Here is a 23,378-nt window from a genome sequence, read left to right as displayed (position 1 = left end):
CCAACCTGAGTGAGGCCTCATCGTGACAGTCCTTCCAGGTGAGGCCACACTTTACCTGTGAGTCTGTTGGGGTCATATACTGCATCTGGTGCTCCCAGTGTGGCCTCCTCAAATATCACCGACGTAGATTGGGAGGCCGTTTCACCAAGCTCCTATGCTCTGTCTGGCAGAAGAAGAGAGATCTCCCAGTGGCCACTCCTTTTAACTCCACTTCCCATTCCCATTCCGATATGTGAATCCTTGGCCTCCTCTACTGTCGCGATGCAGCCACACTCAAATTAGAGGAACAACATCTTATATACTGCCTGGGGAGCTTCGAACCTGATGGCACGAACATCAATTTCTCGAACTTCCAGTAATGGAACTCCCATCCTCTCCTTCACCATTCCCCATCCCCTTTTCCCTCTCTCACCTTATTTCCTTGCCTGTCCATTGCTTCCCTCTGGTGCTCATCCCCCCTTTTCTTTCTTCCATGGCCTTCTACCCCCACCTTAAAGAATTCCCCTTCTTCAGCCCTGTATCTTTATCACCAATCAACTTCCCAGCTCTTTACTTCATCTCCCCCCCCTCCCGGTTTCACCTATCACCTTGTGTTTCTCTCTCCCCTCCCCCACCTTTTAAATCTACTCCTCATCTTTTTTTTCTCCAGTCCTGCCGAAGGGTCTTGGCCGGAAACGTAGACTGTACTTTTTTCCATAGATGCTGCCTGGCCTGGTGAGTTCCACCAGCATATTGTGGATAAAGGATACATTCATTTTAGACAACACTGCTTTATTTCTATTAGGATCTGATCTTGGTTCTCAAGGGAATCAATCTCCCATCTTGGTGATACTTCATGGGAGGAAAAAGTTTCCATCTGAATGCCAGCTATTTCAAATAGTTTACTGTCTGACATAAACTGAATGTTTTTACCTTTGCTGTAGTTACCATCTACTAATTTGCTGACGATACAACCATTGTTGGTGGAATCTCAGGTTGTGACAGGAGGGTGTACAGGAGTGAGATATGCCAACTGGTGAAATAGTGCTGCAGTAACAACCTGGAACTCAATGTCAGTAAGACAAAAGAGCTGACTGTGGACTTCAGGAAGGGTAAGACTAAGGAACACCTACCAATCCTCATAGAGGGATCAGAAGTGGATAGAGTGAGCAACTTCAAGTTCCTGGGTGTCAAGATCTCTGAGGATCTAACCTGGTCCCAGTATATTGATGTAGTCATAAAGAAGGCAAGACAGCGGCTATACTTTATTAGGAGTTTGAAGAGATTTGCCATGTCAACAAATACAGTCAAAAACTTCTATAGTTGTACCATGGAGAGCATTCTGATAGGCTTCATCACTGTCTGGTATGGAGGGGCTACTGCACAGGACCGAAAGAAGCTGCGGAGGGTTGTAAATCTAGTCAGCTCCATCTTGGGCGCTAGCCTACAAAGTGCCCAGGACATGCCTTTTTCTCACTGCTACCATCAGGTAGGAGATATAGAAATCTGAAGGCACACATTCAGCGATTCAGGAATAGCTTCTTCCCCTCTGCCATCCGATTCCTAAATAAACTTTGAAGCTTTGGACACTACCTCACTTTTTTAATATACAGTATTTCTGTTTTTGTACATTTTTTAAAAAATCTATTCAATATATGTAATTGATTTACCTGTTTATTTATCATGTTTTATTTTATTTATTATTATTATTTCCCCTCTCTGCTAGATTATGTATTGCATTGAACTGCTGCTGCTAAATTAACAAATTTCACGTCACATGCTGGTGATAATAAACCTGATTCTGATTAAAATGCATGGGGTTGGAGGAAGGCAAGATGTAATGAGTACTTTGTGCCTGTGTGGGGCGCCAGAAAGCTTTGGGCTTGGGTTTTTTTCGAGACTCTGAATTGGTTAATTATTGTTTAATGAGAGTCATATATCATTAAGAGTTCCTTGTGTTTTATCTTGAGCAACTCAGCTTGCTCTTTGTTATGCGGTCTCCTGGTGCTTTCAGTTTAAACTTGTAAGTTTATTTTGTTAGGCTCGGGGATTCCATGTTACTGATATTACTTAAACGATGCCAATTAGTGCTAATCGTGGAGTCCTAGTTTTCAGAATGTTACTTCTTGCAGTGTCGCTTGGCTAAGCCACCAATGTTCTTTTGGAATTATAAATAAAATCTTGTTGCCGTCTCTACATCGGTGTCTGTCTTTCTTCCACACTTGGGTTCCAATACTGCTTGCACACACTGTGTTTAAAAATACAAGATAGTATTTTTAAACATGCCTTTCTAGATTTCAGAAAACCTTTCATCTGTATATTGTAGTAACTGAATCAGCTAGCCACAGAAAGAATGTTTACTTTCCATATTTCTTCAGAGATTTTGAGCACAACCTTGAAGTTTTTTCACTGTCCTCAGATGCTGCTCAACCCACAGAGTTTCTCCAGCAGAGTGCTGCCTCGATTTTTCCAGCTTTATTTAACCCTCCCCTCCCATGGTATCTTTTCCCCCACCTTTCCCCACTCTCTTTTTCTGATTCTCCTCTAATCCTCCCATTTTACTTCACCTTCCCTTAAAAACCCCCATCCCCCTCCTCATACTAGTTCCATCCACCCACATGCCCATTACACACTTCTCACTCTCCTATGTCTGGGTCTGTTTCATCTGCCATTACTTATCAGTCTCCAGCACTGGTGGCCTTTTATGTTCTTGCTCATCTCCCTAGCTGTCTCAAAACTTCACACTCCCTTCCCTCCACCTTGCTCCACCCAGCTTTTTTTTTGTTTCCTTTTGGCCTACCTCCTATCATTCACCTACTGCTATCTCCCACTTCCACTCCTGCTCCCCTCACATACCAGTTACAACTTGCCAGCCATCTTCCACCCTCCTCAGTCCACTAATCACCTTGGACTTCAGTCTCACCACTCTCCTTCTCATCTTTATATTAGCTAGCTCACCTCTCCATGCTCAGTCCTGATATATGGTTTTGACCTGAAACATTGACTATTAACATTACCACCAGGTCAGGGAGCAACCCTGGATCAATGAAGAGTGCAGGAGGGCATGCCAAGAACAACACCAGGCATACCTCAATATCAGGCGTCACCCTGGTGAAGTCACAATACAGGACTACTTGCATGCCAAACACCATAAGCAACAAGTAATAGACAAAGCTAAGTGCTCCCACAACCCACAGATCACATCTAAGCCCTGTAGTCCTGCCATATCCAGCCGTGAATGGTGCTGTACAATCAAGCAACTCACTGGAGGAGGAGGCTCCACAAATATCCCCATCCTCAATGATAGAGGAGCCCAGCGCACCTGTGCAAAAAATCGCCACACATTTTAATTCCACGTCCCATTCCCATTCTGATATGTCTATTCACGGCCTCCTCTACTGTCAAGATGAAGCCACGCTCAGGTTGGAGGAACAACACCTTATATTCCGCCTGGGTAGCCTCCAACCTAATGGCATGAACATTGACCTATCTAACTTCCGTTAATGCCCCACCTCCCCTTCGTACCCCATCCCTTATTTATTTATTCATTTATTTATTATTATTATTATTACCTCCTTTTTTTCTCACTCTCTTTTTTCTCCATCTGTCCCTCTCACTATAACTCCTTGCCCATCCTCTGGGCTCTCCTCCCCCTTTCTCTCTCCCTAGGCCTCCCGTCCCATGATCCTCTCCCTTCTCCAGCCTTGTATCCCTTTTGCCAATCAACTTTCCAGCTCTTAGCTCCATCCCTCTTCCTCCTGTCTTCTCCTATCATTTCAGATCTCCCCCTCCCCCTCCCACTTTCAAATCTCTTACTATCTCTTCTTTCAGTTAGTCCTGACGAAGGGTCTCAGCCCGAAACGTCGACTGTACCTCTTCCTATAGATGCTGCCTGGCCCGCTGCATTCACCAGCATTTTTTGTGTGTGTTACTGCCCTATCAGCCCACTCTCAATCATCAGCAAAGTAACAGACGGAGTCACCAACAGAGCTATCATGTAGCACCTACTCAGCAATTATCTGCTTATGGATGCCCAGTTTGGGTTCCGCCAAGGCCACTCAGCTCCTGATCTCATCCCCTCCTTGGTCTAAACATGGCCCTAAGAGCTAAGTACCAGAGGTGAGGTGAGAGTGATAGTCTCGACATCAAGGTAGCATTTGACTGAGTATGGCATCAAGGTGTCCTAGCTAAAATGGAGTCAATGTGAATTAGGGGGAAAACCCAGCAATGATTGGAATCATACCTGACACAAAGGAAGATGGTTGTGGTGGTCAGAGGTCAATCGTCTCATCCTCAGGACATCACTGCAGGAGTTCCTCAGGGAAGTGTCCTAGGACCAACCGTCTTCAACTACTTCATCAATGACCTTTGTTCCATCATAAGGTTAGAAGTGGGGACATTCGCAGATGACTGAACAATGTTCTGCACCATTCGTGACTCCTCAGAGAGTGAAGCAGTTCATACCCAAATGCAGCAGGACCTGGACAATATCCAGGCTTGGGCTGACAAGTGGCAAGTAGCATTCGAGCCACGCAAGTGCCAGGCAATGACCATCTCCAACAGGAGAGGCTTTAACCATCGTCCCTTGATATTCAGTGTCATCACTATCACTGAATCCCCTACTATCGACATCCTGCGGGTTACCATTGACAGGAAACTCTACTGGTCTAGCCATATAAACACCATGGCTACCAGAGCAGGTTAAATGGTAGGAATCCTGTGGCATGTAACGCCTCCTGACTCCCCAAAGCCGGTCCACCATCTACAAGACTCAGGGCAGGAGTGTAATGGAATATTCACCACTTGCCTGGATGAGTGCAGTTCCATCAACACTCAAAAAGCTTGACACCATCCAGTCCATGGTAGCCCACTTGATTGGTACCTCTTCCACAAGCATCCAATCCCTCCACCATCAACGAACAGTTGCAGCAGTGTGCACTATCTACAAGATGCACTGCAGCAACACACCAAAGTTTCTAAGGCAGCACCTTCCAGATCCATGACCACCACCATCTAGAAGGACCAGAACAGCAGATACTTGGGAACTCCACCACTTAGAAATCCCCCTCCAAGTCACTCACCATCCTGACTTGGAAACATATCGCCGTTCCTTCATTGTTGCTGGGTCAAAATCATGGAATTCCCTCCCTAGCAGCATTATGGGTGTACCTACACCTCAGGAACTGCAGCAGTTCAAGGAGGCACCTCATCACCACCTCCTCAAGGGCATCTAGGGATGGGCAATAAATACTGGCTTAGCTGGAGATGCCCACATCCCGTAAATGAATAAATTTTTTAAAAAGTCCTTTCCTCCCGCAGATGGTGCTCAACCTATGAGTTTCTCCAACAAACTGGAGGGACCCCAATGCAATGTGCATTGGGATCTATCCAAAGCAAATTAACAGAGCAATATATCAAAATTTTGTTTCTTGACTGGTTCTGTGAAAGATTTTGTTTTGTTTTCTATGAGATCCCATGTTCTCTGCTGTTCTCTGTGAATGCCCCCCCCCAACTAATTGTTGACTTCAATGCTCCTGAACCATTGTAACATGTAGGAAATTAAACTGGATAAGCCTTGAATTGTGTCCATTTCATATCACTCAATAAGTATTTTTGCATCATTCATCACTGTAGAAGACACTAGCAGTATGGTGGAAGTTCCAGATGTCAGGGGTCATGAAGTGTATGAAGTTACCATTACTAGGGAGAAGATTCCTGGGAAACTGAAAGGTCTGAAGGTAGATAACTCACCTGGACCAAATGGTCTACACCCCAGGATTCTGAAAGTGGTGGCTGAAGAAATTTTGGAGGCATTCGTAATGAATTTCTTGAATCAGTGGATTCTGGCATGATTCCAGAGGACTGGAAATGTCACTCCACTCTTCAAGAAGGGAGGGAGGCAGAAGAAGGGAAATTTTAGGCCAGTTAGTCTGACCTCAGTGGCTGGAAAGATGTTGGCGTCGATTATTAACGATGTGTTTTCAGGGCACTTGGAGGTACCTGATAAAATAGGTCAAAGTCAGCAAGGTTTCATTAAGGGAAAATCTTGCCTGACAAATCTGTTGAAATTCTTTGAATGAAGATGTTGTGTACTTGGATTTTCAGAAGGCTTTTAACAAGGTGCTACACATGAGGTAGCTTAATAAGCTAAGCACTGATGGTATTACAGGAAAGATACTGACATGGATCGAGTTTTTGGCTGATTGGCAGGAGACAAAGAGTGGGAATAGAATCAGAATCAAAATGAGGTATATTATCACCGGCATGTGTCATGAAATTTTTTAACTTAGTGGCAAGCAGTATAATGCAATACATGATAACATATAGAGAGAAAAAAAGTAAGTCAGTTACAGTAAGTGTAAATAATATGTATATTAGTTAAATAAAAATACTGCAAAAGCAGAAATAATATATTTAAAAAATGAGGTAGTTTTCACGGGTTCAATGTCCATTTAGGGATTGGATGGCAGAGAGGAAGAAGCTGTTCCTGAATCGCTAAATGTGTGCCTTCAGGCTTTTGTACCTCCTTCTTGACGGTAACAATGAGAAGAGGGCATGTCCTTGGTGATGGGGGTCCTTAATAATGGACGCCACCTTTCTGAGACACTGCTCCTTGAAGGTGTCTTGGATACTATGGAGGCTAGTACCTAAGATGAAGCTGACTAATTTTACATCTTCCTGTAGCTTCTTTTGGTCCTGTGCAATAGATCTCCCACCCCAATACCAGTCAGTTATGCAGTCTGTCAGAATTTGCTCCATGGTACATTTATAGAGGTTTTCATGTGTTTTAGGTGACAAACCAAATCTCTTCAAACTCCTCATGAAATATGGCCACTGTCTTGCCTTCTTTTTAGCTGAATGTTGGGACCAGGTTAGATCCTCAGAGATCTTGACACCCAGGAACTTGAAATTGCTCACTCTCTCCACTTCTGATCCCTCTATGAGAATTGGTTCATGTTCCCTTGTCTTACCCTTCCTGAAGTCCACAATCAGCTCTCTGGTCTTACTGACATTGAATACAAGGTTGTTGGTGTGATACCACTCAACTAGCTGGTATATCTCACTCCTATATGCCCTCTCATCTCCATCTGAGATTCTACCAACAATGGTTGTATCATCAGCAAATTTATAGATGGTACTTGAGCTATAGTTAGCCACATAGGTCATGGGTATAGAGAGAGTAGAGCAGTGGGCTAAGCACATACCCCTGAGGTGCACCAGTGTTGATCGTCTGCAAGAAGGAGATATTATCACTAATCTGCACAGATTGTGGTCTTCCAGTTAGGAAGTCGAGGATCCAATTGCAGAGGGAGGTACAGAGGCCCAGGATCTGTAACTTATCGATCAGGTCTGTGGGAATGATGGTGTTAAACGCTGAGCTACAGTCGATGAACAGCATCCTGACACAGCTGTTTGCATTGTTCAAGTGATCTAAAACCATGTGAAGAGCCATTGAGGTTGCATCAGCCGTAGCTCTATTGTGATGATAGGCAAATTGAAGTGGGTCCAGGTCGTTGCCGAGGCAGGAGTTCATTCTAGCCATGACCAACCACTCAAAGCATTTCATCACCTTAGATGTGAGTGCTACTGAATGATAGTCAAGAAGGCAGCTCACACTACTCTTCTTAGGCACAGGTGTAATTGTTGCCTTTTTGAAGCAGGTGGGAACTTCCAACCGTAGCAGTGAGAGATTGAAAATGTCCTTTAATACTCCTGCCAGTTGGTTAGCACAAATTTTCAGAGCCTTACCAGGTACTCCATCGGAGGTCTGCCGCCTTGTGAGAGTTCACCATCCTTAAAGTCAACCTGACATCGGTCTCCAAATTGAGATCACAGGGTCACTGGGTGCAACAGGGATCTTCACAGCTGTAGTTATATTCTTTCTTTCAAAGCGAACTTAGAAGGTATTGGGCTCATCTGGTAGTGAAGCATTGCTGCCATTCATGCTATTGAGTTCTGCTTTGGAGGAAGTAATGTCCTGCAAACCCTGTTAGAGTTGATGTGCACTGATCTTGCCTCCAACCTTGTTCAGAATTGCTTTTTCACCCTTGAAGTAACTCTCTGCAAGTCATGTCTGGTTTTCATGTACAGACCTGGGGCATCAAACTTAAATACCACAGCAGACGACGAACCTCCTGGTTCATCTGCAGCTTTTGGTTTGGGAATGTACAGCAAGCTTTCGTAGGGATGCACTCATCCACACAGGTTTTAATGAATCTGGAATAAAGGGAGCCTTTTCTGGTTGGTTTCCAGTGATTAGTGGTGGTCCACAGGGGTCTGTGTTGAGACAGCTTCTTTTTACGTCACACGTCAGTGATATGGATGACAGAATTGATGGCTTTGTGGCCAAGTTTTCAAACAATATAAAGATAGGTGGAGGGGCAGGTAGTGATGAGGAAGCAGGGAGGCTACAGAAGGACTTGGACGGATTAGGAGAATGGGTAAAGAAGTGGCAGGTAGAATACAATGTCAGGAAGTACATGGTCATGAACTAGACTCTGTTCTAAATGAAGGGAAAGTATGAAAATCTGAGGTGTGATGGGACTTGGGAGTCATTGCACAGGTTTCCCTAAGGGTTCATTTGTAGGTTGAGTCGGTGGTGAGGAAGGCAAATGTGATGTTAGCTTTTTTTTTTGACAAGACTAGAGTATAAAAGCAAGGATGTAATGTTGAAGCTTTATAAGGCACTGGTGAAGCCTCACTGGGAGTATTGTGAGCAGCTTTGGGCCCCTTATCTAAGACATGAGAGAAAGTTCAAAGGAGGTTGATGAAAATGATTCTGGAATTGAAAGACTTATATCAGGAGCGCTTGATGGCTCTGGGCCTCTATTCACTGGAATTCAGAAGAATGAGGTGGGTGGATCTCATTGAAACCTATCAGATACTGAAAGGCCTCAATAGAATGGATGTGGAGAGAATGTTACCTAAGGTGAAGTCTAAGACCAGAGGATACAGCCTTTGAATAGAGGGATGTCCATTTAGTACGGAGATGAAGAGGAAGTTCTTTAGCCAGAGAGTGGTGAATCTGTGGAATTCAATGCCACAGGTGGCCGTAGAGGCCAAGTCATTGGTATATTTAAGGCAGCGGTTGATGGATTCTTGATTGGTCATAGCATGAAGGGATACAGGGAGAAGGCAGGAGATTGGGGCTAAGAGGAAAATGGATAAGCCCTGATGAAATAGCGGAACAGACTCGACGGGCCAAATTGCCTAACTCTGCTTCTATATCTTATGATATCACCTGCACATTTTATGATTCCTGCCTGTAGCCAGGAACAACTTTGTGGTGAAACAAAAACAGAAAATGTTAGAAATAAACAGCAGGTCTGATAACTTCTGTCTTGAGAGGTAAACTGAATTAATATTTTAGGTCAATGTGACCATTGGCCTAAAATATTAACTTCATAACTTCTACCTGATCCATTCAATAGTAACAGTAACTGCTGTTTTTTTATTATTAGGTGCACATGCATGGCTCTGTTAAGAATTTAAAATAGAAAATACAGCATCTTAAGTAGCATCTGTGGGGAGAAAAAATCAATGTTTCAGGTCAAGGATCCTTCAGAAAATTTGATAAAAATGAGAAAACAAACATATTTGGGAAAGAATTGGAGAAAATAAGAGGTAATGTCTGTGATGTTGTGTAAACCAAAGATGTCAAGGTAACAATTTCTTTAAAAACCAGTAATGACAGAAGAGAATAAAAAACGACAGGAAGGCATAACCACATCTCTAGAGAAAAAAGGCTACTAAAAAATAATGGACTGGGATCAAACTCTATTTAACTCTTCCAGCTAACTGAACCGTATTCAGCAACCTCCACTACATAGAAAGAATTTTAGAACATCTCTGTTCAGTCTGCAAAGGAATCTAAGTTTCTAGTCACCTGTCATTTTAATTCTTGCTGCTTCTCCTCCTCTCAACTTTGTATCTTTAAATTTCTATATTGCTCCAACAATGCCCAATGTAATCTCAAGTGAAAGCACCTCATCTTCCATCCTGGATTTAATACTGAACTTAATTTCAAGTAACTTCCATTTTTCTTCTCTCCACAGGTACCTTTCAGTCTCAGTTTGTTTCTTTTTCTTTCTAACTGCTGGCTTTCAAGGTAATTGTAATCTTGACAATCTTGGGCTCTATTCAATCTTGGATATTTCATCTGTTCTCTGTTCTACTCCCTCTCTGCAGACTGTTTTTGTACTGATGAAGGGTCACCAGCCTACAGATTTTATTGTGCTCTCTCGATTGACAGGCACTGCCTGACCTGTTGAGTGCTTACAGCAATTTTTGCTTTTGGCTTCCAGAGTCCAAAATAAGGCATCTTGGATCAACATGGTAGGGTAGCAGTTAGGGCATTGTTATTACAGCACCAGCAATTGCCAACAATGCCTGTAAAGAGTTTGTACATTCCATGGGCTTTCTCCAGGTGCCCTGGTTTCCTCCCACATTCCAAAGATGTACGGTATGGTTAGTGAGTTGTGGGCTTGCTCTGTTGGCATTGGAAGCATGGCGACACTTGCAAGTTGCCCAGGAAGCGTCCTGGCTGATTTGATTTGACGCAAATGAGGCATTTCACTGTTTGTTTTGATGTAGACCATAAGAGATATATAGCATCAGAATTAGGCCATTCAGCCTGATTCTGCTCTGCCATTCTATAATGGCTGATTTACCATCCCTCCCAACCCCATTCTCCTACCTTCTCCTCATAATCTTTGACAGACTTACTAATCAAGAACCTGTCAACTTCTGCTTTAAATATACTCAACAAAGACTTGCCGTTCACAGCCACACATGGCAATGAATTATACAGATTCACCACCCTTTGACTAAAAAAAATCTCATCTCTTTTCTAAAGGGATGTCCTTCTATTCTGAGGCTGCACCCTCTGGTCCTAGACTCCCCCACTAATGGAAACATCCTTTCCACATCCACTCAACCTAGGCCTTTCAATATTTGATAGGTTTCAGTCAGATCCTCCCTCGTTCTTACATGTGACAAATAAAGCTAATATTTGAACCTGTAAATTTCTTTCTCTACTAACATCCTATGATGATGTTCTGGGTCTCCAAATGTGCAGAAGGACACATATAATTTTTTTTAGCAATTATCATCATAAGAAAAAATTTCTGGACCATAATTGTGCTTGATCTGTAACATTGTATCTCAACCCGGCACTGATCCCGATGAAGAGGAAAGAGGGGAAAACTGAATAGGAATCTGAGAAGCAGCTGATTTTACACAGAGGGAGCCAAGTATATGGATTGAGCTGCCAGAGGAAGAGGTGGAGGCAGGTATAATAAGAACTTTTACAGGTACAAGGATGGGAAAGGTTAGAAGGCTATGGGTCAATCATAGGCAAATTGAACTAGCTTGAATGGGCATCTTGTTTGGCATGGACTAGTTGAGCTAATAGGCCTGTTTCCATGCTGTACAACTCTATGAAGCTATGAAAGTGCCTTTTTCTAAATAGATTGGTAATCGGGGGCCCTTCGTGTAAAAATATGATGACATTTTTAGATGAAGATGAAATGTGAATGTCCTACAGTGAACAGTTCTTTTTTAAATGCATTTATTTGTATCCTTTCAATATTACATTCTTAAGTGAGCTATACAATGATCTACTGTGGAATTTTATTACAGTAAAAGGAAATTCTGCTGTTCAGAAATTCCCAAATTCACACTGTGTGCACATAAATCTGGAACTTGCTTATCTGAATTGGATGAACGCTGATAAATTTCTATGGAGCTGTCTAACAGAGTTAGGTAGCTGTATTTCAAAAGGATTCTGTATCCTTTGTGAAAGAGCTGAGAAACTAGGAAATACCATTAATCATGAGTAAGTATTTCCAAGACTCCCTGGTGTTTTGATTGTAGCTCTGCAATTATAGAATCAGTAACTTTCTTATTAATGAATTTAGAATTAAGGTAAAGTTAAATCTCAATGGGGAAAAGTAAATTTGAATGAGTTCTACTTTCTCACATCATTTATGATACATCAAATCTCAATAAATATTAATTTAAAATGAATCTGCATAAAATTACTTTGCCTGAAAATTGAACTGTATAATGGTTTACTTCTCTGTTATACAATTTAAATTTGATTTTTATCCAAAGTGAAACACAAAAACCTCCATTTCCAAGTTGTAATTTTTGAGTGAACATTTTCCATTGTCAATCATTCAACAAGATTCCATGTCAGGGATTCACGGGGTGACAAACCATAACAGATTACACGTCCACCCTGTTCATCAACAACAGCGATGCCTCCCTTCCTGATAGGCTGAATGCTTTCTACACACAATTTGACCAATTTAATGATGTGACATTGAGGAAAGCACCTCTCTTCCTGACTGGTGCAGCCAAGGTGAAGAGCCAGGGTAAACCCACGCAAAACTGCAGGGCTGGACAACATTCCTTGTTAGGTGCTGAGGGACTTTGCAGCCCAGTTAACAGAGGTGTTAATGGACATCTTTAATATTCTCTGAAAAGGTCCACTGTCCCTGCAGGCTTCAAGGCAGCCACCATAGAGAGCAAGGATAATCGGCCTAAATTATTATCACCCAATGGCACTGACTTCAACATTCATGAAGTACTTTCAGCAGCTGGTAATGGATTGTATAAAATCCCACCTTTCAGCTACATTGAACCCTTTCCAGTTTGCCTACCACTCAAACGAGTCGAGTGATGATGCCATAGCCTCGGCCCTCCACTTTGTCCTGCTCCACCCCGAAAATGATACTTCGTACGCCAGGATGTTGTTCATCAACTTCAGCTCAGTGATTAACTTGTCCTCATTGTTACTCATTACCCCTTCAGTAACTGGATCTTGGACTTCTTGACAAGAAGATCTCAGTCAGTCTGAGTTGGCAGCAACATCTCAACCTCCATCACATTGAGCACTGGTGCCCCTCAGGGCTGTGTGCTCAGTCTACTGGTATTCACGCTGATGACTCCTGACTGTACGGCCAGATTCAGCTCAAACTGTATCAAGTTCACCAATGATAGTACCCTGGTTGGCCTTATCAGCAACAATGATGAGTCAGCATACAGAAGGGAGCAAGGGAGGCTTATCAAATGGTGTGAGAAAATCAACTTGAGTCTCAACATGGACAAGACAAAAGAGATGATTGTAGACTTCAGGAAGGCACAGATCGACCACTTTCCATTTGAATATCAATGAGTCAGCAATGGAAAGAGTGAAAGGCACAAAATTCCTTGCTATACATATAATGGACAATCTAACCAGAACCCAAAACACCTCCTTGCTAGTCAAAGAGATTGAGGTGTGCAAGGCACTCCGCACCCATTCTAACAACTTTCTACAGGAGCACCATTGAGAACGTCCTGTCTGGCTGCAACATTGTGTGGTATAGATGCTGCAGGTCTCTCTGGAGGACAGTAAAAACTGCTGAGAGGATCATCGGGGTCTCCCGCTCCCCATTTGTAACACTTACAGGTAAAGTTGAGCAGACAAAGGGCCCAAAGCATTGTTGAGGATTCCTACCGTCCATTCCACGACCCCTTTGACCCACTATCATCAGGAAGGAGGTTACGAAGTATCAGGACTAGGGCTACGTCCACACTAGACCAGATAAATCAGTAACTGAAACTTCTTCTCTTTGTTTTGACCCTCCGTCCACACTGAAACAGCGTTTTCCTCCCCCAAAAACGGAGCTTTTGAAAAATGCTCTCCAGAGTGAATAAATCTGAAAACGCCTAACAGACGGTGTGGTGTGTATGGGGTAGCCGGCTCTGTTTAAAACCGCTGTCATGACGTGCCGGAACAGATGGTGGCAGCAGCGCGGCATTTCATTGTTTTCTTGAACGCAACCTCCAACACCACAACAACAATGGCGGACGGCTTCATGCGTGTGTTGTTTACTTTATTGTCTACGTTAATTTCAACCCTCCCACACAATAGACAATAGGTGCAGGAGTAGGCCATTCAGCCCTTCGAGCCAGCACCGCCATTCACTGTGATCATGGCTGATCATCCACAATCAGTATCCAGTTCCTGCCTTATCCCCATTACCTTTGATCCCACTATCTTTAAGAGCTCTACCCATCTCTTTCTTGAAAGCAACCAGAGACTTGGCCTCCACAGCCTTCTGGGGCAGAGCATTCCATATATCCACCACTCAATGGGTGAAAAGTTTTTCCTCAACTCTGTTCTAAATGGCCCACCCCTTATTCCTAAACTGTGGCCTCTGGTTCTGGGCTCACCCATCAGCGGGAATACGTTTCCTGCCTCCAGCATGTCCAATCCCTTAATAATCTTATATGTATCAATAAGATCCCCTCTCAGCCTCCTAAATTTCAGAGTATACAAGCCCAGTCGCTCCAATCTTTCGACATATCACAGTTCCGTCATCCCGGGAATTAACCTTGTGAACCTATGCTGCACTCCTTCAATAGCAAGAATGTCCTTCCTCAAATTTGGAGACCAAAACTGCACACAGTACTCCAGGTGTGGTCTCACCAGGGCCCTGTACAGCTGCAGAAGGACCTCTTTGTTCTTATACTCAATTCCCCTTGTTATGAAGGCCAGCATGCCATTAGCTTTCTTCACTGCCTGCTGTACTTGCATGCTTGCTTTCAGTGACTGATGTACAAGAACACCTAGATCTCGTTGTACTTCCTCTTTTCCTAACTTGACTCCATTTAGATAATAATCCTCCTTCCTGTTCTTACCACCAAAGTGGATAACCTCACATTTATCCACATTAAACTGCATCTGCCATGCATCTGCCCACTCACCCAGCCTGTCCAAGTCACCCTGCATTCTCATAACATCCTTCTCACATTTCACACTGCCACCCAGCTTTGTGTCATCAGCAAATTTGCTAATGTTACTTTTAATTCCCTCATCTAAATCATTAATATATATTGTAAACAGCTGCGGTTCCCCACTGGTCACCACCTGCCATTCCGAAAGGGACCTGTTAATCGCTACTCTTTGTTTTCTGTCAGCCAACCAATTTTCAATCCATGTCAGTACTCTGCCCCCAATACCATGTGCCCTAATTTTGCCCACTAATCTCTTACGTGGGACTTTATCAAGGCTTTCTGAAAGTCTGGGTACACTACATCCACTGGCTCTCCCTTGTCCATTTTCATAGTTACATCCTCAAAACATTCCAGAAGATTAGTCAAGCACGATTTCCCCTTCGTAAATCCATGCTGACTCGGACCGATGCTGTTACTGCTATCCAGATGTGTCGTAATTTCAATTTCAGAACAACCTAACAATTTCAGAACAGACGGCAATGAGACTGAAGCCAGAAGAATTAGAAATGTATTCACCAAATACTTTGACCCATAACTTACTGAATACTGAATAAATAAGTATACTCACTTTGCCCTGTTTTCTGTCCTTGCTTGTATGGAGGTGGTTTACTTATTTATGCAAGTACTTCTCTGACAATAGATGTGTAACAGCCTAATGTAACGTTGTACGGAAATACAAGATAACAGTGATGCAGACATGTTTTATACATTTAACAAGGTGCTTTATTAATGTATTGCTTGTGCAAACATTCAATAGATGCAAATGTCACTACTTCCAAAATGTCATTTTTAAGTAGTAGCTTATGTTTGGCATAGACGTGAAAATGTTAAGGCCAAAAAAGGAAAATTGTAAGTTTCACTTTTACTTAGGTAAAAATAAAATCACTTTTGCCCAGTAACTCGTTTTATTGCATGTTAAATACAACAAAATAATACAGAAAGACGTGGCAAAAGTAAAGGCAAACAAATGAGGTAACAGCAAATTTCACTTTTGCCCAGTAACAAGCCTTATTGCATTTAGTTGTAGCTGTCATTGTTTTCATCGGTGAAGAGACTATGGCTGCAGGAAATGTTTCCAGGGTGACCCCTCTGTGGGAGTGGGGAAGATGTTGGTGGGGCCACCCGGGGGTCTGTGTGTCTCTATGTGTAGCTATTGAGAGGCTGGTATTGTGGCGGTGAAAGTACGGGGGGAGGGGGTGGAGGGGAGCCATCATATTCCTCATCATTGAAAATCCCTCTGCAACAGAGTTAGTCAGTTTTTCAATGTTTGTCGTCAGCTGGATCATACTGTCCATGAACTCCCTGTCAGTTGCATCCATACGCTCCAGTATTAGTTTTTTTAGTTCTAAGTCCTCCTGCGCAAGAGCCAACAGCTGTCCATCATTTGGCAATTTCCTTTTAAGTTTTTCTAGTCTGTAACTGGACAAACGCACATTAGCGTTGCTTGGTCCAAACTGTCGGAGTCGGACGTATTCGTCGAAGCGGGTTAATTCTGTAGATGTGTCCTGCGCATGCCCAGTAGGAGGAGATTCGCCCAAATACCCGTTTTAATGTGGACGGAGGTATCTTCAAAAATGCTTGGTGTGGACGCCTATCGTTTTTACGTGAAACTGGCGTTTTCAAAATTATCCAGTCTAGTGTGGACGTAGCCTAGGACTGCCAGACTGGGTAACAGCTTCTTCCCTCAAGCTGTGAGACTAATGAATACCCTGCCCCACCAAAGTCTCGTCACTAGGCCAGCAAGATGTTTATTGTACTGTTTACTATTTACCTGTGCTGCACTTTACTACATGCATTTTGAATTATATTTTATTAACTTATTTATAGAATAATATTTTGGTTTCTGTGTTGTGTGTGATATATGTTCTGTGGGCACACTGTGATCTGGAGGGACATTGAATCATTTGGTTGCATGTATGTAAAGTCAAATGACAAAAAACTTGTTCTTCATGCATCACTGTTTCTGGTGCATCACCGGAGAACTTGGACCAAGTTAATCCGGGAACACTTGTTGACATATCACAGTGCTCCAGTGGAAGGCCTTCAAGGCAAGTGAAGCAATTAGCTTCATCTTTATGCCCTCTCACTCATTCAAGTCCCTGATATTTAGCCTTTTGCATCTCCATTATCCTGATCATGTTGATCAATGCCCACTAACTGATTTTTAGTACCACAGTGTTGCGCCATTCTTAACCAGCTCTTGCAAGGCAAAAAGTAATTGAGATGATGATCTGGGATTATAGCTGCTAGTATCGAATATTAAAATAGATAGGGTGGGGATGAAAATAAATTCCTTCTAATTGATTGGTGAAACAAAATCAAAACATTGCAATAAAAATTGTAATTTTATGCAGTGTGGAGGGAACAAAACAGCTGAGGTGCATCTTCCAGTAAGGATAATAATTTAATACCTTATAAACTGTTCTCAACTCTTTGAAAAAGTAAAAGGATCTCTATGGAGTAGATGCAAAATAACCCTTCCATAAGAGTTATTCAGAAAGAAAGCATGTACAATTGTCAGCAAGTAACAGAACCTTCCCATGGTTTTCCTGGCTCATTTTTCATGTGAAAAATGTTTTGCCAAATGTTTTTTTTCCAGTTGTGTGTTCAATGTTTAAACTAAAAATTTCAAAAGTATTTTGTTGGCTGCAGCACCATCAATTATTAATAGTTTGTAAAAATGCTGAACTGAAGCAGCTAACAGCCTGAGATGACTTTCAGGAGAGAAAAAATTTCAAGTAACTTGATGTAAATAGAATTAAAGGTATCAACAAAATGCAGACTATGCTCTTCTGCTTTTCTCTGCATTTGCTTTTGAAGATGGAGTGGGAAGCTGAGTAAGCAAGATTTGATTCTAATAAATAATCTGCTGAGTGTTGTAACTTCTGTATTTTTGGACTAGAAGATTTTACAAGAGAGCAATAATTGATTCCTTTGGCTGTTGCCATATAAATTCCTTACCTAATATGCATCTGGCTGTGGAGTCAAATTTTCTTTTTGCCTGTAACAGTCTTATAGGAGATGACAACATCCATAATTCAATGAAGTTAATAAGAACTTATTGAAAAACATAAAGATGAGTTTGAAGAGATTTGGTGTATCAACAAATACACTCAGAAACTTCTATAGATGTACTGTGGAGAGCATTCTGACAGGCTGCATCACTGTCTGGTATGGGGGCAGGGGTGGGTACTGCACAGGACTGAATGAAGCTGCAGAGGGTTGTAAATTTTGTCAGCTCCATCTTGGGTACTAGCCTTCTAAGTCCCTAGGACATATTCAATGAGCGGTGTCTCAGAAAGGCAGTGTCCATTATTAAAGACCTCCAGCACCCAGGGCATGCCCTTTTCTCACTGTTACCATCAGGTAGGAGATACAGAAACCTGAAGGCACGCACTCAGCGATTCAGGAACAGCTTCTTCCCCTCTGCCATCCAATTCCTAAATGGACTTTGAACCCCTGAACACTACCTCATTTTTAAAATATATATTATTTCTATTTTTTGCATGATTTTAAATCTATTCAATAACATATACTGTAATTTAAGTATTTATTCTTTTTCTTCTACATTATGTATTGCATTGAACTGCTGCTAAGTTAATAAATTTCATGACACATGCCGGTGATAATACACCTGATTCTGATCCTGTCTCTCTGGCCCAAAATCATTTCCTGTGTTAAACATGACATTTTAATACAAATAGTCAATGTTCAATACTGCAACACTTCAGGTGAAATTATCTAGCTTTCACTGTTACCTTTGGGAAGAGAAGAGAAATATATTCACAAGACCTTACTTATCAGATGAAAGGACAAATTGCACACAAACTTTGAAAAAGATATGCTTAATTTCTTCTCATTTCCCTTGTTCTTTTTACACATTCATATTGAAACTTCCACTTACAATATAGACAAAGGATCCTACGTCAACTTACCAGAACTGTCTCTTAAAAAGAACACACAATTTTGGCACCTTCAATTCCCACCAATCACATCTTATGAATCCCACAGCTATTTGCAAATCAATGTTTATTTTCACAGATTTTGTAATTGTATAAATTCTCCTTGAGCTGATTTCACCAAAGAGCAATGAAATGTAGCAATCACAAGAACACTGTCTGAATAGAGGACTGGTTGGATACAAAATTAAAAATAACTCTGAACCTAACCCAAGCAGGGTCCAGCTGAACTCCTCCAGTTTCACGATACTTTCCATTGCATGCCCTACCTGAATGGACCCTGAAACATTCACAGAAAAGTAGATAAAAGTCATGCTATGTTACATATAGTTTGCTATTGGTGTTTCGCTGTAATAATTTATTGTCCTGCTCTAATTGATGGAACAGAGGAGAAATTTCCTGTCTCAGGGGACTATAACTCTTTGTATTACTCTGTTCCTAGAGAATTGTGAAGGTTTAATTAATGAATGTTAAAAAAATTTTGTGACTATGTTTTACTGCTATCATAATTACAATATATGTGCCTTGTGCTGTGTGTGACTGTCGGCAGTGTATTGCGTTTTGCACCTTGGCCCCACAGGAATGCTGTGTCTTCTGGCGGTATTCATGCATACGGCTGAATGACAATTAAACCTGAACTTGCACTTGTTCTGCATGCCATGCCATTCATACAGACAATTTCATAACACTGAGGAGACACAAAGGAAAAGCAGTAACAGAATGCAGAGTGTAGTGCGACAATTGCTGAGGAAATGTAGTGCGGGTAGACAATAGATGCAAGGTAGTGAGTTTAATGGTGTTTCTGTGAAGGACCCTTGGAAATATTGTCATGTTTTGCACCAGATTCTAGATCAGGTGCAATTACATTTTACGAAGAAAAACTATCCCAGACCAAATATACACATCTGTGATCAAGTAAAAAGTGTGCTCATCTTTATTAATTCATTTCTGTTTTCCAAAATAAATTATTTTCATTGTGAACAATTATAATCAATATGTTTAAAAGGTTTTTTTCCAATCAATGTAATTTTTCCAAGCTTTAAATCCTATTTTATTATATTTTAAAAGGAGAGTACAAATATAGTATTTTTCTCGACCAGGTTCTAAAAATTCCCACTGGTACCTCAATTGATCATACACCTATTCAATTGAACCCATACACATTTGAACAATGTGAACAATAACAATCCTGTTTCATGTTACAATGATAATCAGAAATACTATGGCAGAGTCTGGTATCTGTTTTTACATTACACAGTATTAAATGACAGACTTAATTGCTAACTTGTTTTTTAATTCACTTGATATTAACAATTTATGAAAACATCTTGCTCTGCAACATTATTACTCAGCACACTGGAGCATCAATATGGTCTGAATTTTAAAACATATTGGGTGTAGTCAGCTCTTAACGAATTCAGCCGAGTGGAGATAGATGCCCTGTTTGTGCATATTAAAAGGGACAAAAAGCTCTAACGCCTTAAAATCCAGTGTTCATCATCTGGTAGTTATGTCCTCTTTTAAGTATCTTACTTGTCTTCTCAATGGTTAGGCCCTGGCTTGCAGTGAAGTTGCTGTATTTGAACAGTGGATACAAACTTCAATTCCAAGAAAATGTTTGGTCATTTCAATTTCTCATTTAATGATCATGATAATGATAAACACTAATCATTCCCAAACATTCTGTCTTGCATGTGTTATGATTATAAAATATTGGAGCAAAATTAGGCTATTCAGCCCATCTGCTTATGGCTCATATTTTTTTTAATCAATTCCATTCTCCCACCTTCTTCCCATCACACATAACCTCTTACCACTCAAGAACCTACCAATCTCTGCCCTAAATACACCCTATGACTTGGCCTTCCCAGCCCTCTGTGCCACTGAATTCCAGAGATTCACTACCCTCTTGTTGAAGAAATTCCCCTTCATCTCAGTTTTAAAGGGATATCCGTTTACTCTGAGGCTGTGCCCTTGGATCACAGACTCGCCTGCTAATGGAAACATGGCGGCGCGACACAGCTTGCAGCGGCCACTCTGGTGATGATATCTGTTATCTGTCAAGTAGGGTGCCGTGCATAATCCTGATTTGATGGAGGCAGATGTGAGAGCACGGAGGAACATCTGGCGAAACTTCTGAAATGCCTGTTTCACTGCCGCTGCTACTGTGTGATCCAGAACCTCCGGAGGGGAAGGCCCCGAGTCCTCGGCTTTGCCTGTTGCTCGGCGGCTGGGGCAGGGTCGAAGCACTCGGCAGGGATGGTGCTCGGTGTCGGAGGGCTGGTCGGAGGCTCAGAGTTTTCGGATGGACTCAGAGTTGGGTGCTTCCAATGCATCGGCAAGTTTGCGGCGCTTGGAGTTCATGGCTGGGAGAGTTTCTCCTTTCTACCCTCTGCGTGAGATGATGGGGCTATCGAGACTTAAGACTTATTTTACCGTGCCCATGGTCTGCTCTTTATCAAATTACGGTATTGCTTTCACTGTTGTAAATATATGTTATAGTTATGTGGTTTTGACAGTTTTGTCTTGGTTTGTCCTGTGTCTCTGTGATATCTTTCTGGAGGAACATTGTATCATTTTTAATGCATGCATTTCTAAATGACAATAAACAAGGACTGAGAGTCCTTATAATCTAATCATCTCCACATCCACTCTATCCAGGCCTCTAGAAGTCTCATTCTTTCAGGAATTATTTAATGTTTGAGTACTGAAAAATGCAAAATTTAAATGTGATTTAAAATTTACTTTTCTCCTTTCTGTATTTTTTCCCTTAATTGATTTATCCTTTCTTTTTATTTTCTCTTACATAATTGAAGTATCTTGAACACCTACATTCATTTACATTCTTTCATAACACTCATGCTGTTTCATAAACTCTCAAACTGATTAGTTAAAGCTTGTCAAAATTAGATTTTCACTTTCAATAATTTTGACAGCTAAAATTGATGTTTATTTTTAGCCAATATTATCTCCAATTGTAAAGCATGAGCAGTAATTGTGGTAGTTTTAAATTTTTAAATTATTGTTATCATTTAACAGGTATATTTTGCACAAAATGAAAAAAAATATATAAATTGTCTCAGGTTTTTTGTCATACTCACGAGTGTGCATAGTTTTGCTAGGTCAGGGAAACCTGATCTCCCAGGACTGTTACATTTTAAAATTTGCTTGAAGGTCAATGTTAGCAAACTCAGATTTTTAACAATTAAAATATGTCACACAAAATTACATGTATGAAATGAATCAATACTTATTGGCACATACCAATGAAGATAACTTGCCACAAAGCCTGGTTAAAGTGATTAACACTGGCTTTTTCCTGCTGTACTTAATCAGTTCACACCAGACATACCCAAATTAAAAGCTGTGGATGAACCATGAGATACGTAGTCTGTTGAGGGCTAGATCTATACAAGATCTCGTATAGATCCAGAACTATACAAGGAGTCTCGGTATGAACTATGGAAGGTGCTCTTAAGAATGAGAAAACAATTCCAATTGAAGACAGAGATGCAATCCGATACACGGCAGCTCCGGCAGGGTTTGCAGGCCATTACTTCATACAGAGCAAAACCTAACATCATGAATGGCGTGTGATCCTTCACTCCCAGATGAGCTCAACATCTTTCATATATGCTTTGAAAGAGAGAATAGAACTATGACTATGCAAATCCCTGCAACATCCAGAGAACCTGTGATCTGTCTCAGAGGTCAATATCAGAACATCTTTCAAGACGTTGTCGGTGTACCTGGTAGGGCTGTGAAAACCTGCGCCAGTCAACTGGCAAGAGTGTTCAAGGACATCTTCAATCTCTCACTGCTGCAGTTGAAGTTTCTCACCTGCTTCAAAGGGGCAACAATCCTACCAGTGTCCAAAAAGAGTGTGAGCTGCCTCAATGACTATTGCTCAGTGGCACTTGAATCTACCCTAATGAAGTGCTTTGAGAGGTTTGTCAAGGCTAGAATCAACTCCTGCCTAAGCAAGGTCAAATGCCATCCATAAATTTGCCGATGACACAACTATTGGTAGAATTTCAGATGTTGACGAGGCATGCAGGAACGAGATTGATCAGCTGGTTCATTGGTGTTGCAGCAACAACCTGGCATTCAATGTCCTTAAGACCAAGGAATTGATTGTGGACTTCAGGAAGGGGAACTCGAGGGAACACACTCTCTTTGAGGGATCAAAAGTGGCAAGGGTGAACAGTTTCAAGTTCCTGAGTATCAACATCTCTGAGGATCTATCCTGGGCCCAACATATTGATGCAATTACAAAGAAGGCATAACAGTCACTAAACTCATTTGGAAATTGGTTATGTTACACTCACAAATTTCTACAAATATACCGTGAAGAGCATTCTAACTGGTTGCATCACCATCTAGTGTGGCCACTGCATAGGACCAGAAAAAGCCATAGGAAGTTGTAAACTCAGCCAGCTCCATCATGGGCACTAGCCTCCCCAGCATCCTGGACACCTTCAAAAGGCGATGCCTCAAACAAAGTGACATCCATCATTAAGGACCCCCTTCACCCAGGACATGCCCTCTTCTCATTGCTACCATCAGGGAGGAGCCTGATTACACACAGTCAACGTTTCATGAACAGCTTCTTCCCCTCCGCCATCAGATTTCTGAATGGACAATGAACCCATG

At 41.7% G+C, this 23,378-nt stretch overlaps 1 protein-coding gene across 1 annotated transcript in view; it reads right to left on the bottom strand.

The window, feature by feature from the left end:
• The window catches only part of ppm1lb (protein phosphatase, Mg2+/Mn2+ dependent, 1Lb), a 147,339-nt gene that overhangs the window by 97,996 nt on the left and 25,965 nt on the right, over window positions 1-23,378 (bottom strand). The window lies entirely within an intron of this gene.

The sequence above is a fragment of the Mobula hypostoma genome, chromosome 4 (assembly GCF_963921235.1).
Source record: "Mobula hypostoma chromosome 4, sMobHyp1.1, whole genome shotgun sequence".
In the NCBI taxonomy this organism is placed as follows: Eukaryota; Metazoa; Chordata; class Chondrichthyes; order Myliobatiformes; family Myliobatidae; genus Mobula; species Mobula hypostoma.
This window is presented reverse-complemented; position numbering and strand designations above follow the sequence as displayed.